A 15,642-nucleotide genomic window follows, 5' to 3' on the forward strand; every position below is an offset into this window, starting at 1 on the left:
CCCTTTTTTCCTCTCCTTCCTTCTGGTGTTCCCATTATGTGTGTATTGGTATTGTTGATGGAGTCCCACCTATCTCTGGCACAGAGGTCATTTTTTTTCATTCCTTTTTCTTTCTGTTCCACAGGCTGGATAATCTCACTAGTTTTAAGGTAACTGACTGTTTTTTCGACCAGTTCATATCTACAGAGAAACCTCTTATTGAAGTTTTCATTTTAGTCATTATATTTGTATCTGTAGAATTTCTACTTGGTTTTTAGCATAAATTTTATTTATTGATATTCTCTGTACAATGAGATGTTCACATAATTTAATTCTTTAGGCATGGTTTCTGTTAGCTTTTTGAACATATGTGTAATTGCTTATTTATGTCTTTGTTTAGTAAGTCCAGTGTCTGGGCTTCCTCAGGGAGTTTCTATTGACTTATTTTTCCCCTCTGTTATGGGCAAACTTTTCTGTTTCTTTGTACAACTTGTAATTTTCTGTTGAAAACTGGACATTTAAAATATTACAATGTGGCAGATCTGAAAGCCAGATTTTCCTCATCTCCAGGGTTTATCGTTGATTCCATTGTCGTTGCTGCTGCAGCTATTTATTTACTTTCGTGAACAAATTCTGTAAAGTCTGTATTATTTATCATGCATGGCCATGAGATCAGTGTGTGTGCAGAAAGCCTAGTTGTCATCACTGTAATAATGATTGGATAGTGATTTCTTTCGATGCCTGGAGACAATCGTTTGAGCTGTTTCCAGGTGGCTGTGTGTCCACGTGCTGAGGGATGGCCTCAGCACCGGCAGGCAGTCTGCAGCTCTTCTGTAGCATTTAGTTCTTGCTTATGCAGAACCTCAACTTCAGCCAAAGTTGAAGGCTTAAGATTTTCTCAGATCTTTCCTTTCCATGTGCCACACATTTGTACGGCCTTCTACAATTATCAGAATTTTTTGGAGCTTTTTAACCCTACCTTCACCCCCAGAACGTCTCATTACTCAGTTTTGCCTTCTAAGTTTCCTAGTCAGCATCTAGCTAGCCCCTCCTGGTACCACTGCCTCAGCCAGTTGTAATGTTAAATACTCACTGCTGATTGTTTTCCACACACACTCAGGGGACAGGCTGTTTGCACAGCATGAGTTTGTTATAGGTCACATAGTGACAGGTCTCTAGGGACGGATTTTTTGGGTAACTTTATATCACTTCTGCCCCCACCTTGATTGTGAGACTATTGCTTTTAAAGGCCACCATTTAGGTGAGGATACAGGGATGGGGTAGATCAAGTTACAATGTCACAAATCTTACTATATTTATGGAGATTTAGCTGTTTTATTTTTCTCAAATAAACATTCCCTGGATTGATGGAAGCCTTGATTTAATTTCCAGAGTTCTACATAGGTTAATTTTGACAAATTTTGCCACTGTCATTGCTTCATAGAGGAGTAAGATTTCCAAGAGTTTTACTCAGATATTCTAGAAGTGTATCCCATTTGCATTTGTTTTTAACTGAGTTACTTGCAAGACTAACTAATTCTACACCTCCAGCTCCATTCACATAAGAGTCCATCTTCATGGCTTCTCCTACAGGGAGCTGTGTGCAACCTGTTGTCAGTTTGTTGTTTTTCTTATTAAAGTGTAGGGGTTTTTAAAAATATGCTCTTGAATAGCCCTTTGTCATTTTTACACGTTACAAAACTTCCAGTAGTCTGTGGCTATTTTTTGCCCTCTCTTTTCTTTGCTTTAATGAAGTTCTCACTTTTAATGATTTTCAGTATAGCAGTATGTGGATGCTGATCACACGGGTGGGGCATTTAACTGCTGTCTAAACCTCAGTCTTTGCTCTGATTCACTATCTAGAACATCTGAACACATCTACTGAACCCCGTATACCAAAGGATGCTGACAGCCCTAATTAAAAAATGTTTTTTAAGTAAAGCAAAAAATATTAACTTTCACACTGGAAAAGACAAATCTCAACTTTCCTAGCTGACCTTGCTTTCTGTGATCATTAGCTACATCATGTTTATAGAGCCGACAGGCATATTGTGCTACTGATTTTATTTCATTGGATTTTAGAATGCAGAACACATTTCAGGCCCACTTATACAACCATATGTGTATCTTTAAGGATATATACATATGATAATGTCTTTATTATAAGTACCTTATTTTATTTTAAGTACCAACTGCTGTTAACTTCATTAAGGAAATCTTGGAACTGCAGAACTGAAATTTTTCATACCACCATCATCCCGTAACATCTCTTTTGCACTTAGATGTTGTGTTGCAGAGTATTTTACTTCTCCCTAGAAATGATAAATGTTGAAGGGGAAAAAAAAAACCTCCTCTAATAAATAAGTCCAAATCATTCACTTATCTTAACAATGGCCACCATTTTATTCCACACCAATCCATCTACTCATACTGACTCAGATTCCTCAACACAGACAATCCACCCTTGAAGTCAGGGTCCTCAGCACACGTTCTATCCCCTCCCCATTCCTTGTTGATTCTGACCTACTTTTGTCCAACACATCCTGCCAGGATCTTTGCTGCCTGACTGCAGTTTTTAATTTTTACCTTTGAGTTCCAGGCTGCGCCTAGAAATTTCCAGAGAAACGCCAAACACCTGGCTCATCAGGACGGGTGGGGAGGATTTCAGGAAGCTGTTACCCTAACTCACTTGCAGATAAGTGAGTGGCTGTTGTGAGCATTCCTTCTAGATCTCTGACATGCCAGCTGCATCCACCGCAGCAAAATAACCTAGCTCCTCCAACCACCTCTACCTCCATTCATCTAGCTTTCTGCTTTTAGTGACACTCAGAAGCTGCTGATGGACATTATATTTATATGTATTTTTTTTAATTGAAGTATAGTCAGTTACAATGTGTCAATTTCTGATGCACAGCACAATGTTCCAGTCATTCATATACACATATATATGTATGTATTCCTTTTCATATTCTTTTTCATTAAATGTTATTACAAGATATAAATATAGTTCCCTGTGCTATACAGAAGAAATTTAGTTTTTTTAGCTATTTTTCTATATAGTAGTTAATATTGCAAATCTCAATCTCTGATGGGCATTTTTAAAGCCACATCTGGAACCCTTGCTGCAGAAGATTCTGAGAAATATATTTTCAACCTCACAGCCTTTTGGTTAGGAAGTTGGAATGAAGGCTGAGCTGGCTCACCTAATTTGTCTGCCTAGGTGAGTAAAGGGGTCTGGAGATTCAAGGCCCAATGAAATGTCCCAGCCCTTCAGTAGCAAACTCTGAAAGCAACCAAAATACTCCCATCTACCAGAGCATGACTTGTCCTTAGACACTGCTGGACATAACCACCAATGCTGTCTAAGGCATCGTCTTCATCTGGTGCACACTTTCTTTAGATGTCTAGTATCCTGATTAACAGGACAAGCTGGTTTGGATTCCCAGGGTCACAGGCAGCCTTCTGCCTGACTTTGGTGTATATATGTTCATTGAAGAGTCCTATCTCAGATCAGCTAGAGCTGCCTGGTATGTGGTTTGTCAGAGAATGTGGGTGCAGTGCTCCCCACCAGAGTCCTACCAGTTGTTTTATTGCAGGAAGAGAGAGAGCAAAAGAGACAGAACAGGAAGTTCTTGTCCAGCCTCAAACACAGTCACCCCCGCCAAGGGCCCTTGCTCTGGGACACAAAGAAGTACAGGTCAGCAGCGATGTGGCCTCGGTGTACTCCAAAACATGGTGTGGTTGTACTGGGCTATCTGTGTCTTTCATGGACCCTGCAAAGTTCTCGGCTTTGTGAAATGGGGAACTAGTAACTCCCACCCATGCCTGTAGCTCCCAGGGTTTGTACCCTTACTGGTATTGAGGATTTGCTGGCAACTCATTCTTTTTCACCAGATCATTTCTCGGTTACACGGCAGTCCTGTGACTTCCTTTTCAGAAATGCTCCTTAAGTTCGGGATTTAGTGAAAGATGCCATTTTACCTTGTACGTTCATGTTCAGGGAGGAGGAGGAAAACAGTACAGATCAGAATTGCTGTTTTGCTTTTTGTTGTTGTTGTTTTCATAAGCCGTCTCCTGTTCTCGAATAGACACTGAGCAAATGAATGACTGTTACACTCCCATTTGAAGGATGAGGATACTGACACTCAGGGGGAGGAGGTAAATTTCCTGAGGTCCCAAAGACAAAAAGGGATGAGCACAGAATAAGATCCCTGCAAATTTCTTGGCTGTCATCAGCCTTTAGGTCAGTGACAGAGTGTCGTGTGTAGTAGTAAAGTTGTGGCGTGATTTTAAAAGGGTGCAGTTGTTCTTGTTTTTGTTGATACAATCACACTGTTTTGTCTGGGACTCTGAAAAAGAGAAATGGGTTAGAAAATGTTGGTTTCTCATCCTTGGTCCTTCCTGCCCCTCACAGATAAGGACCCTTCCATCTGTAGCAGGAATAAGACAGCCCCAGCCTTCCCGTCTCATGAGATCAGTACTCATTCATTTCATCCCTGCCCACCTGTATGTGATAAAGCACAGCATGATTTTCATGTCCTGCTTCAATGATTCTTGTGGAATTAGGTGTTTGAAGATAGAAACTCATGAAAGAAAGCTGCCTTTTTTTATATAAAGTGCAGTAATTTTCTTAGCTGAGAAGGAAATTGAGGATTTTCTTCATTGAAATTCAATAGAGATTTCAAGAGTATCTGTATTTCTGATGCATAGATTAAAATGACAATATCTGGAGGGATTACAGAAACACAAGGAAGATACCAAAAGTGTCTTTAAAGAGCTTTTCTAAGACTGGGCTTTTAAAGAGACTGTTAGTTGACAGAGACCCTCTTCTCACCCATAGTCCCTCTCCTTAGGTTGGAAAGGGCCTGCGCTTCCCATGTGTGCATTCCTGGTGCTTCAAGTGAGTTGTAGGTTAGGGCGGTGCACATGGTGCTGCCTTCAGTTTGTCCATCCTAAGTAACCCCTGGCAGTCAAAGGGCGAGTGTGTTGAAACGACATGCATCATTCGCCATGCTCTCCGGGGTGTGTGCTTATCTCAGCTCATCCAGACTCAGGTGATGGCAGAGCAGAGAGTGGTGACAAGAGGTCAGCCATGAGTAGCAGGGAGCACCTGGAGTCAGCAGGGTCCCAAGTTGCTAGGAGTTCCACGTGGAATTCCCAGGACTTCCCACAGTTCATTCATTCAGCTAATACTTCTCCAGCACCTGTGATGTGCTGGTGCATCCTTTGTGAACAGAACCAATTCCCTGTCCTCATGAAGGTGATGTTCTAGTGGACATAAGAAATGATAAATTCAGAAGCAGATCCAGGTCAGGACACATGAGTGCTGTCTACTTTGGAGTGCACAAGGTGAGATCCTTTGGGAAGGAATATATGATACAGGAAAATGTGGGGGAGAGGATGGCCGTATCCCAGGTCTTATTTGGGTCCCTGAGATGCACCTCGTGATGTGTGGGTCCTTGGTTTGCACAGGAACGAATTCAAGAGAGAGCCACAGTTCAGTAAATATAGATTAATTCAGAGAGATATATACTCCACAGACAGAGTGGGCTGTTTCAGAAGGCAAGAGAAAGGCCATGAGGCGTGGGTTTTGGGTGCTCCAGTTTAAAGTAAAAGTAGATATACACTCCACAGACATATTGTGAGCTGTCTCCCTCAGCAGAGAGAGCAGCCATGAGGTGTGGGGTTGTTAGTTTTTATGCACTCAGTATCTTCATATGCTAATAAGTGGGAGGAATATTCCAACTGCTGTGGGAAAGGTATTGGGATTCCCAGAAATTGGGCCACCCCTCACACTTTGACCTTTAATGGTCAGCCTTGAACCTGTCCTGGCACCTGTGGGAGTGCCATTTAGCATCCTGCTGTATTTCGGAGAGTGTTTATTGAAGCTCAAGATCTACTGGGAGTTGACTTTTCCACCGTCTTGGTGCTAATGGCTGTGCCATTCTTTTAATGGTTTTCCCGGCCCCCTTCCCTCCTGTCTGATGAAGGTGCTCTGGACAGATTGCACAATTGCGGAGCAGGGGACAGAGTGGAAAAAACTTCATAAGTGGAAGGTGGAAGGCATTGTTGGCAGTAGAATTCTCAAGTCAATTGTAAAGTAAGGGTCTTCTGTTTGCTGGGGGTACCTGGTGTCACATTAGGGAACTGTGAGCCTTGGGGACATCAGTGAGTGGGTGGCTCACTGTGTACACTGTGTTGCTTCTTAGGCGGCCCGAGGACAGTTGGCTTATAAGTGACCCATTCACTCAAGAAGTGGCCTCTCTAGGGATTTTCTGCATGTGAGGCTATCATGGGTCACATGGGGGACAGGATCGGGCAGTCACATCTTGGTCCACAGTCACCTAGTGCCCTCATGGCTTTCATCCATGGATGCGTCACCTCCCCCTCGATGGGGACAAGGGCACAAGTGGTGGGGCAGCTTCTCAGTGGTGGAGGCATTGCTGTCCAGACACAACACTCAACAGCATGGGCCCCTGGTGTTGGCCACAGTCTTGGCTAAATGAGGCTTTTCGGTAGCTGAGCTCATGAGACGTGGGTGCCATGCTTCGATTCTCACCAAGAGTTTTACTTTTGAAGGTTCTGGTCAGACAGCCACAAATATTCCGTAGCCCATAAACAAAGAACAGTCTCTTTCATTCGGGGAAGTTCACACAAGAGGATAACGGATCACCCGAGCACAGAAGAGGCCAAATCAGTCCTGCCATCAGGGGTCTGACAGACGAACCATCTAAGTTCCTCTTACTAGTTGTTTACTTGGAGAATCTGAGGTATTTGGGTGACCTGCAAGTATCAGGAAATAGTACACCAGGGCTTTGTAGATTTTCTGGTCCGGTGTTAACTCACCCCATTGTAGCTGTCGTGCAAGGAAACAAAACCTGGTGGACAACAGGCCATGGCCTCTGCTCCCTGGTGGGGCCAGGAGATTACAATGATAAGTACGGCTGCAGGGACATCATTTCTATGTTGAGAGGCCAGATGGCCTTACATAGGTCTCATGCTGGATGTCTAAGTTGCAGAGGGAAACTGGATTCCATCCAGCTCTCCAGCCAAGGAGGAAACCAGAAGTTGCCTCCCTGACCAACTGTGAGCTCCTTGCCTCCACTGACAGCAGCATCTATAGCAAAAAGCTGGGCTGCCCCCTGCGTTTCCGTGTAAACATCCGAGTAGCCACAGCAATGGCCTTGTGAGGGTTGGTGTGCCCAAGGAAGCGCTGTGTGGGACGGAGGGAGGAGTGCCGGGGTCAGACACCGGGCGGGCAGGCAGGCAGTGAGGGCATCTGTGCAGCGCAGGCGCCATGGAGCTGAGCCAAAGGAGGCGGGTTTTGGAGCAGGGAGCCTGGGCAGTGCCGTGTTGTTCGTAAGAAAATCCTCGGCTCTGGATCCACGAAGTCATTGGCTTGATTCCTGACCCCAACCCTCATCTTAGGCAAATGTTTGAAGCTTTCTGTGCCTCTGTTTCTTGGTGTCCCAAGTGGGGACAATTGTAGCAATTACCTCTGAGAGTCAGGAGGGCCTTTGTAGATGTCATTTCATTACGCTAACAGCAGCCCACGAGCACGGTGCAAGGTCCCCCAGTTTACACGGGGCAGACGGGTAACCTTTTAATCAGTAATCACGCAGCTAAGAATGGTCAGAACCAGCATTTGAATATGATCCCTGTGTCCAGATAATTTCTATTCTCACTCAGTATTACTGGAAACTAGTAACGTCAGAACAAACACTGCTGGGAATTGGGAGCTTGAAATATGTTTGTCGTCTTCGCTTTTGGGGAGTGTTGAGTTCACGTTCCTCACAGAACTTCCCAGGCTCCCTGCGTCTCCGGCTGCCCCTGGTGGGGTCTGCAGGGATCCGGGCAGCTTCTCCTTGATCTCTACCCCAAGGCTCTCTTCTCTCTGCAGGTTGATTCTCAACCCTGACTGCTCAGTAGAGCTAATGTCTAAAACCAAAAAAAGGCGGGGCGGGTACGGCTCAGTGGTAGAGCACGTGCTTAGCATGCAAGAGGTACTGGGTTCAATTCCCAGTACCTCCATTAAAATAAATAAAGCTAACTACTCCCCACAAAATGAAAGAAGTATTTAAAAAATAATAAACAGTACAAAGTCCCCACTCCAGGCTGGGACGCACTATGTTTTAAAGGCTCCCAGATGCTTCCCATGTGCAGAAGGGTGAGAGCTACCCCTATACACCTCTTCTCGTGAGCTTGTCCACTCACATCCATTAGCCTGTTGAAACAGGAAAACTACTTGGCTCAGCCTAGAACTTTCTCCCGATTTCTAGACTTTTATTTGCCTTCTGCACATCTTTCCTGGAGCCCACAGGCACCCAGCCAGAACTGAATCAGTTGTCTCCTCTCATGACTTGCTCCTCTTCCTACCCTTCTTATTTCTGGGAATGGCACTATAATTTAGGACACTGCCAAAGCCAGAAATCTGCCTGGCATCTTTCACCTCTTCCTGCTCTTCCATCACACCTGTGGCCAATCCGTCCACCTGCTGAAATGTTTCTTCTGTCTCCTCCAGGCGGGGCCTCAGCAGGTCTTCACAAGAACCTACCAATAGATCTCCCTGCCTCTATCTTGTCTCTTTCTAGATCACTTTGCATGTCACCTCTACCTTGGAGGCACACAGATTCCTGTGTGATGTGCACCTGTGATCTCTCCACCTGGTTGCCTCACCTGCCTCCCACACCCTGTGCTCACTTCTAGACTATTTGCAGTTCCTGGAAGGGACCTGGCTCTCTTTGGCCTCCCTCCTTTGAATGTGCAGCTCCCCAGGGAGAAATAGCCTTAACATTATACATTCACCTGATCACTTCTAGGGCATCTCAGAACTCAGCACAGTGGTTCCCTCCTCTGGGAGAGCCTTGGCTACAGTTCCGGCTCTCTGCCCCGAGCACCCTCTGCTGACTGTTATCCAAGCCCTCTTAACACGCCTCCTCAGCCATCATTTCACGATGACTCCTGTGCAACTAGGAGCTCCCGGAAGCAGGGACTGTGTCCTTTTTCTCTTTATTCTCAGAGCATGGTAGGGACTCAGGTATAACGGTGGAGGGAACAGTGGTTATTCTGCAATTTCTCTAGAGTTGGGGCCTAGGGGTAACATTTTGGTTGGAAGAAGGGCTTAGGGGATTTACCCTGAAGCCACATTTTCAATTAACATGTCATGTTGTTTTTGTCTACTATTTGAAGTTACGAGTATTATAACAGAATGACGAATTCTAAAAATTTCTTTATCGAAGATTGTGGAAAATGGCAGTTTTCCATATTTAAGAATATTATTTTAATTTTGTGTGACTGGGGTGGTGGAAAATAGAAATGCAGTTGTTACTAAAGCATTCTTATCCCCTTCCACACCCTCAGGCCCTTCGGACAGAAAAGACAGAGGGATGTGAGGAGAAGATTTTGAGGGTGGACCGTGCAGTGCTTTTAAATTGTGACGGCTACTTGTGCTTTTTTTTTACTTTCTTTTTTAATGGAGGCAATGGGGCTTGAACCCAGGACCTTGTACAAGCTTAGCACGTGCTCTACCACTGAGCTATACCCACCCTTCCCCCCAATATTTGTGTTTTTAGTGGGCATAATGTCCTGGTAGCTGGCACTTTAGCATCAGACACAGTCACTTGCCTCTGACCATCACGTTAATATCTTTCCCCTGAGCTAGACAGCTAGTCTGTTTCCAAAAGTTCAATAAATTATCTACATTTTCTTTTTTCTTAAAAAAAGTTATTAACTCATTTTTCTCTTTAGTATCGCCTATAAATAAAATGTGAATTTATTAACCATTTACCAAAGTGTTAAGTGTAATAAATATTAAGTACAGATTTCTGAAGCATCAGTCATCACTGAAGATCCACAATCTGCTGTTCTCTCTCTCTGTTAGTCACCATACTTCTGGAGTTCTGGAAGCGGCGCCAGGCAGAACTTGAGTACAAATTGGACACGGTTGAGCAGGAAGAACAAGTCCGGCCAGAATAGGAGGTGCGGTGTCCCCATGTGGAGATAGGTGAGATTACCCAGGAAAAGCGGGCGCTGTTTAGATGCACTTTAGTCTGTTTACTTCTGGACTTGTCAGCCTTGGCTGCATGTTGGAATCATCAGGGGACCTTAAAAAATATTGGTGCCTGGATTCCATCACTGCAAATTTGATGGTATTTAGAGGCCTGGGGTGCATTCTGGCATAGGGAAGTTTATAAAGCTCCTCTGGTTATTCTAATGTGTAGCCAAGGTGAAGGAGCACTGCCTGGAATGGTGGACACAGAAGAGACGTGTGGTCCTTCCTTCATAACAGTAAAAAGGGGGAAAAGAAAAAGACTGGTATAAGTGTATAAGAGGCATTGATTTGTATCCTTTCATAACACCAAAAAATAAATGCAAAATATAAATTAGCTGCTATGACATAGATGTAGAAGGAAAGACACATTCGTTTTTATAGTTGACTCCCATTTTTTCACATGTGCCTTCATTATTGCGGCCTCCTTTTCATCATAGACTAGGTGCCCCTTTGTCTTGAACTAAGTCCCGGTCACTGCTCCCCCTTCCAGTTGGGATGTGCACAAAGCAGCATGGCTCTCATCCTAAAGTCAGAGAAAGGGTAAAAGAAGCAGGGAAACATTTGTTGAGGTGCCATCAGTGTTTGAGCAATGTTTGAGCTTGGCATTTTACATAATTGGAAATGTAAATTTATTGCTGCCACTCCTGCTGCAAAATTAAAAAAATAAAACTGTATATCTTTGTATCAACATTCCAGAGCTATGAAAAGATGATTTTTTGAGTCATCTGTAATATTGCTTCTTTCCATCAGCTGAGATAATTTAGAGCTGATGGTGCTTGCAGTCAGCAGCAGCAAGAGAGTAGGTTGTGAGCATGAATAACATTTGGAAAGAAAATGCTTTTATTAGGAGCATCTGAAAATGTCTCCAAATATAGATTTAATAAATTGAATCACAGATCTATAGAATGTTGGCACTGAAAAGGTATGGAGGGAGCAGGTCAAACTCCTCTTTTTATAAATGGAAAAAAATGAGGTTCAGCTACCAGTAGAAAGTGACATTTGTCTTTTACAATGTAATAAGCTTCTAATATCCCCATTATGAATAGTTCCCATTGTTTACAACTGAAGATGGGGGTAAAAGCATATGTTGATGAAAGACTGTACATTCAGAGATGAAAGCTAAAACTTAGACAAAATTTGATATTTATAATGCTTTTGAGTCCTGAAAAACAAAAACGTATCATATTGACAGCATACAAAAAATACTGAAGAAAAGTTTTTTGGTCATTTAAACTGCCAAGTTTAAATTTAAAATTGCCAGCTAATAAGTTTAAATTTTCATTGGAACATGCTTGTTGAAAAATTGAAGATGAAGACTCATTTCACTTGATCGTTCTTCCTTATTTAAAAAATTGCCTATTTTTTTTTTTTTAGTTTTTTATTTGAAGCATTTTACTTTACTTGTGAAAGCATGCTCCATTGTTCAGAGAGGCCAGCATTGTGGTAGTGAGAGCTTGGGAATGAAGTTGCCTAAATTCATATTTGAACACAGCAGCTTACTTCCTGAGTGATCTTTGACAACTTAACTTCTCTGTGCCATAGTTTCCTATAAAATAAGAATAAGAGGGTTGCTTCTTCATGACTGTGGTAAGGATGGGTCGAAGTAATGTACAGAATTTACTTGGAAGACTTCCTGGCACAGAGGAAGGGCCATGTACTTAGTTACAGCTATTTTTATACATTATCTGTTTTTATAATCTAGGTAAATCTTGAGTCTTACTGATTTCATCTCTTAAAAAAATTCTAAATGTAAACTCTAAAATGGAAACTAAAACTTCATAGTTGTAGCTAATTAACACATAAAGCTCAACCAAGAAACACACAGTGGAGACCAGTTAGCTGCAGACCCCTGTGATACTTTCTGTCCTGCACAGACTCTACTACCGTCACTTCTGTAATCAAAGGCAAGCTAAGGAATAGAGCTTTAAAGCTTGGCCTCGTCAGATGCTCAGACCATGGCAGAGAAACAGTTTAATATTCACATGTGCATTTTCAAAAAATAGTATTAAAATGAACACTATACATATTTTGTTGTGTGTTTGACATCGTTAACAGAAAAGAAAAGAAAAAAAAACAGGAAAAAAACCCCATGCATTTACAAATAAGGAGGCTATGGCTGAAAATTATTTTTTTTAATTATGTTTAGGATTTAGTGACCAGTTAGGAGAAAAATCATTTCATTGGTGTAATCCCTTGATTGACTAAACTTGTTTTTTTAATTAGGAAGAAGAGTGTGTTCCATTTACCACCTGGGGAAAGTTTTTACATATAACCATTTGTGAAAGTGCTCTATTTCTGGGTAAGAACCTGCCACAGACTTTTAAAATCTAATGTGAAATGCTGAAAAAACTGAACGTCACAATGGGAACTAAGTAGTCTCATAGAGAAAACTTTATCCAGAGAATATCTGAGCCAACGCAGGGTGCCGCTCTGGAGGTTCCACAGTCTCTTCTTCTCACAGTGCTTCCCCCAATTATTTTCACCTCATTTGTTCAAATCAGATCAGTGGTTTAGGGTTCTCCAGGGTCTGATTAAGAGACCAGATGGAGGCACTAAGATTTCTAAAATTTTCCAAGAGTAATAACCAAGGTAAAATGTCTAAGAATAGCCTAACAAAAGGATAGAAGGAACTATCAAAAAATAAAAGTAAAAAGTACTGAAAGATATAAAAGATGCTTTAATCACATGATTCTAGATTAAAAGATCATATCTCCAAAATATCAGAAGTTATAAAATTCATTTGGGGTTTATTGTGAAAAAAATCATATTAGTAATATAATAATTAATAAGATAATGAGAGTTTTACTAGTTCAAGAATAGCCAGATTAGAAAATAGGACAGGAAGTCCAGAAATGGGCTCTGATATCAATAATAATTTAATATAAGAGATGGAAGGCATTACAAATCAGGGAGATAAATAAAGGTTATTCAGTGAATGGAACACTTGTTAGCTACTTGGGGGGAAAAGAAAAGATTGAAATCTTACAATGAACCATATATTGTGACAAATTCCAGAATCATTTAAAAAGTAACACAATTAAAAAAAACTAGAAATAAATATGGATGAGTATACAACCTCTAGATGAGCAATAAGTTTCAGAGGAAAGTATACAAAGATTTCCATGCATCAGAAGAATCCTAATTTTAAACAAAACACCAGAGGAAGTTATTTGTTTACAAATCCAACAAGGGGCTAATTCCTTCAATACATAGAGAGTTCAGATCACTTCAAAGGTAACATCAAAAAATCTCAGGAGTGTAGAAGGCAGAGAAAGAGAACACACATTCACAAAGGAAAAAATAGATGTCACAATCCAATGGTAATTCACTCAGTGCACATCAAAACGAAATAATTTTCCACCTCTCAAGTGACACAGCTCTGTTTATGAGGATGAAATGCCAGTGATCACCAATCTCATGCCTAGGTTACTGGATATTTTTTGTGAAGTATGTTTGATTTACAATGCTGTGTTAATTTCTGGTGTACTCCTCAAGTCTTCTTAGAAAGCAGTCTGGCAGTTGATATCAAGGGTCAAAAATATTCATATGATTTAATCCACTAACTCAGCTTTGAAAAACTTTTAATCAGGAATTATTTCAAAATGGCAGGGAAAGGTCAGTATGGATGCAAGTCACAGACATAATTTTATATGTGTATATATATATATATATATATATAATCTTAGCCAAAATATTCTTCCAAACCTTCACAATGTAGAATAGTATGCAGCCATGAAAAAGTGTGTCCATGAAAATACTTTGTGACATGTCCAAGTGTTATTCTTAAGATAGACTTGAGAAAAAATAATATAAAAAAAGATTTGCAATATACAATGTACCCTTCTGAAGGAATTATGTCTATAGGTAGAAGCATTTTTCTTATTTTATTTTTTATTCATTTTCAGAGTTGGAGTCTTTTGATTGTAGGTGACAAAATCAATTTCCAATGTGTTTTAACAACAACCAAAAAATGGGGATGCATGTGATTTATTGGTTCCTGTAAATCAAACAACAGTTCTGAGGTCTGGTTTCAGTCAAGGAGAGATACTGTAGCCCAGATGATGTCAAGGACTGGTTTTGTCCTGTCTTTATTCTGTGTCAAAACATGTCTCAGCATACTGCTTCTAGGCACTCAGCATCCCAGATCATCCATCCAAACTAAGAGAGGTTTCTTTTGGTAGTTTCCTGACTTGATAGAGGAAACTTATCATTCACATGGGCACCAGCACGTTTCTCCTCTCATAATAGTGGCTCTTCCTGGGTTATTTTCCAATTCTCCAATCATGTGCGAGGCCAATAAAATGAGGGTTATTATTTGTCTTAAACCAACTGAGATCTACCTCTTGTGCTTCAGAAAGAGTGGGTCAATCGAGTTTAATCACAGGACTGAAAACAAAAGGGAGGTTATTTATCCTAAAGCAAATTCTGGGTCCTCTTCTAAGACTGGGGACAGATCCAGGACAGCAGTTCTGTCCACTACTGAGTACTTTCAAATTTTCTTTAATGAACAAATGTTAAATTTATGATCAGAAAAGATGATAAATAAGAAGAACCTTGAGGAAGGAGAGTGGAAAACTTTCCTGTTTCTTAAGAAATATTGAACCCATTAAGTGCTTGGAAGAAAAATGGAAATGTGTCAAGTTTGTAAAAGTTCTGAAAAGAATTAGAATTGATTTCACAGACCATGTAGGAGACAGTGCTATATAGTTAGTGTGTTTTTGGGCTCTTTGAGTATTTCAGTACTTTCACTTAATAGTTGCTTCATTTGGGGCAAATTGCATCATTTCCACATGGCTCTATTTCCTCATCTGTAATAGAGTTATAATATTACCTTCCCCACAGGGTGATTGTGAGGATTTAGAAAAATAGATGTGTGCTGAAGCAATAGTAAGCATTTAAGGAATCTTAACTATTATGATTACTTAATACATAATTAAAAAATTATTATGCAGACTTTTTAAAAATGAATACTATTTAAATGGCCTATATGTGCCGTACAAGAAAGGAAGGCTTAATATACCTTCTATAATACATTTTTCTCAGCCTTAGCTAATTTTCACATTTAATCACACACACACCAAAAAGTTATTCATTTCACAAGCATGAAGCCTTAATTGTGAAGAAAAGGATGATGAAAGAGAGTAGAGGAGGAAATAAAATATTTTCTCTACAAAATGATGGCTTAAAAACTAAGAGAAACAACTGTTTAATACTTTGGTCACCATATTCATAGCTAAAACTTAGGTAGAGTTTTTTACATGCCTGTGGTTAATATTCCAATTGTTTTCACAATGAGTAAATCATTGACTCATCACAATAGTCCTATAAATTGCTATTATTATCCCCCCATTATATGGGTGAGGAGATTGAAGCCCCTAGGGGTTAAGAAATTTGCATAAGGCCCCACAACTAGCATCGGAGCTGGGATCCAGATGCAGGAGTGTGGCTCCAGGAGGGGCTTGTAAACACTCTTTCTGCTCTTCCCTGCAGGTGCAAGCCAGCCGCCCGCTGTTGCTGTAAATAATATGATGTGGTTCACTTAGTCTTGAAATTCACATTCGTTGTAGCTTTCTCTCTGGGGCAGCCATCAGGAGCAGCCAGGGACACTGAGT

At 41.1% G+C, this 15,642-nt stretch overlaps 1 long non-coding RNA gene across 1 annotated transcript in view; it reads left to right on the forward strand.

Moving 5' to 3' along the window:
• The window catches only part of LOC140694656 (uncharacterized), a 31,924-nt gene that overhangs the window by 11,352 nt on the left and 4,930 nt on the right, over positions 1-15,642 (forward strand). The window contains exons 2-3 of the long non-coding RNA XR_012070240.1: positions 9,860-9,982; positions 12,254-12,329. This is a non-coding gene — a long non-coding RNA (uncharacterized lncRNA). The remainder of the gene's footprint in view (positions 1-9,859; positions 9,983-12,253; positions 12,330-15,642) is intronic.

This window comes from Vicugna pacos, unplaced genomic scaffold (genome assembly GCF_048564905.1).
Source record: "Vicugna pacos unplaced genomic scaffold, VicPac4 scaffold_77, whole genome shotgun sequence".
NCBI lineage: Eukaryota > Metazoa > Chordata > Mammalia > Artiodactyla > Camelidae > Vicugna > Vicugna pacos.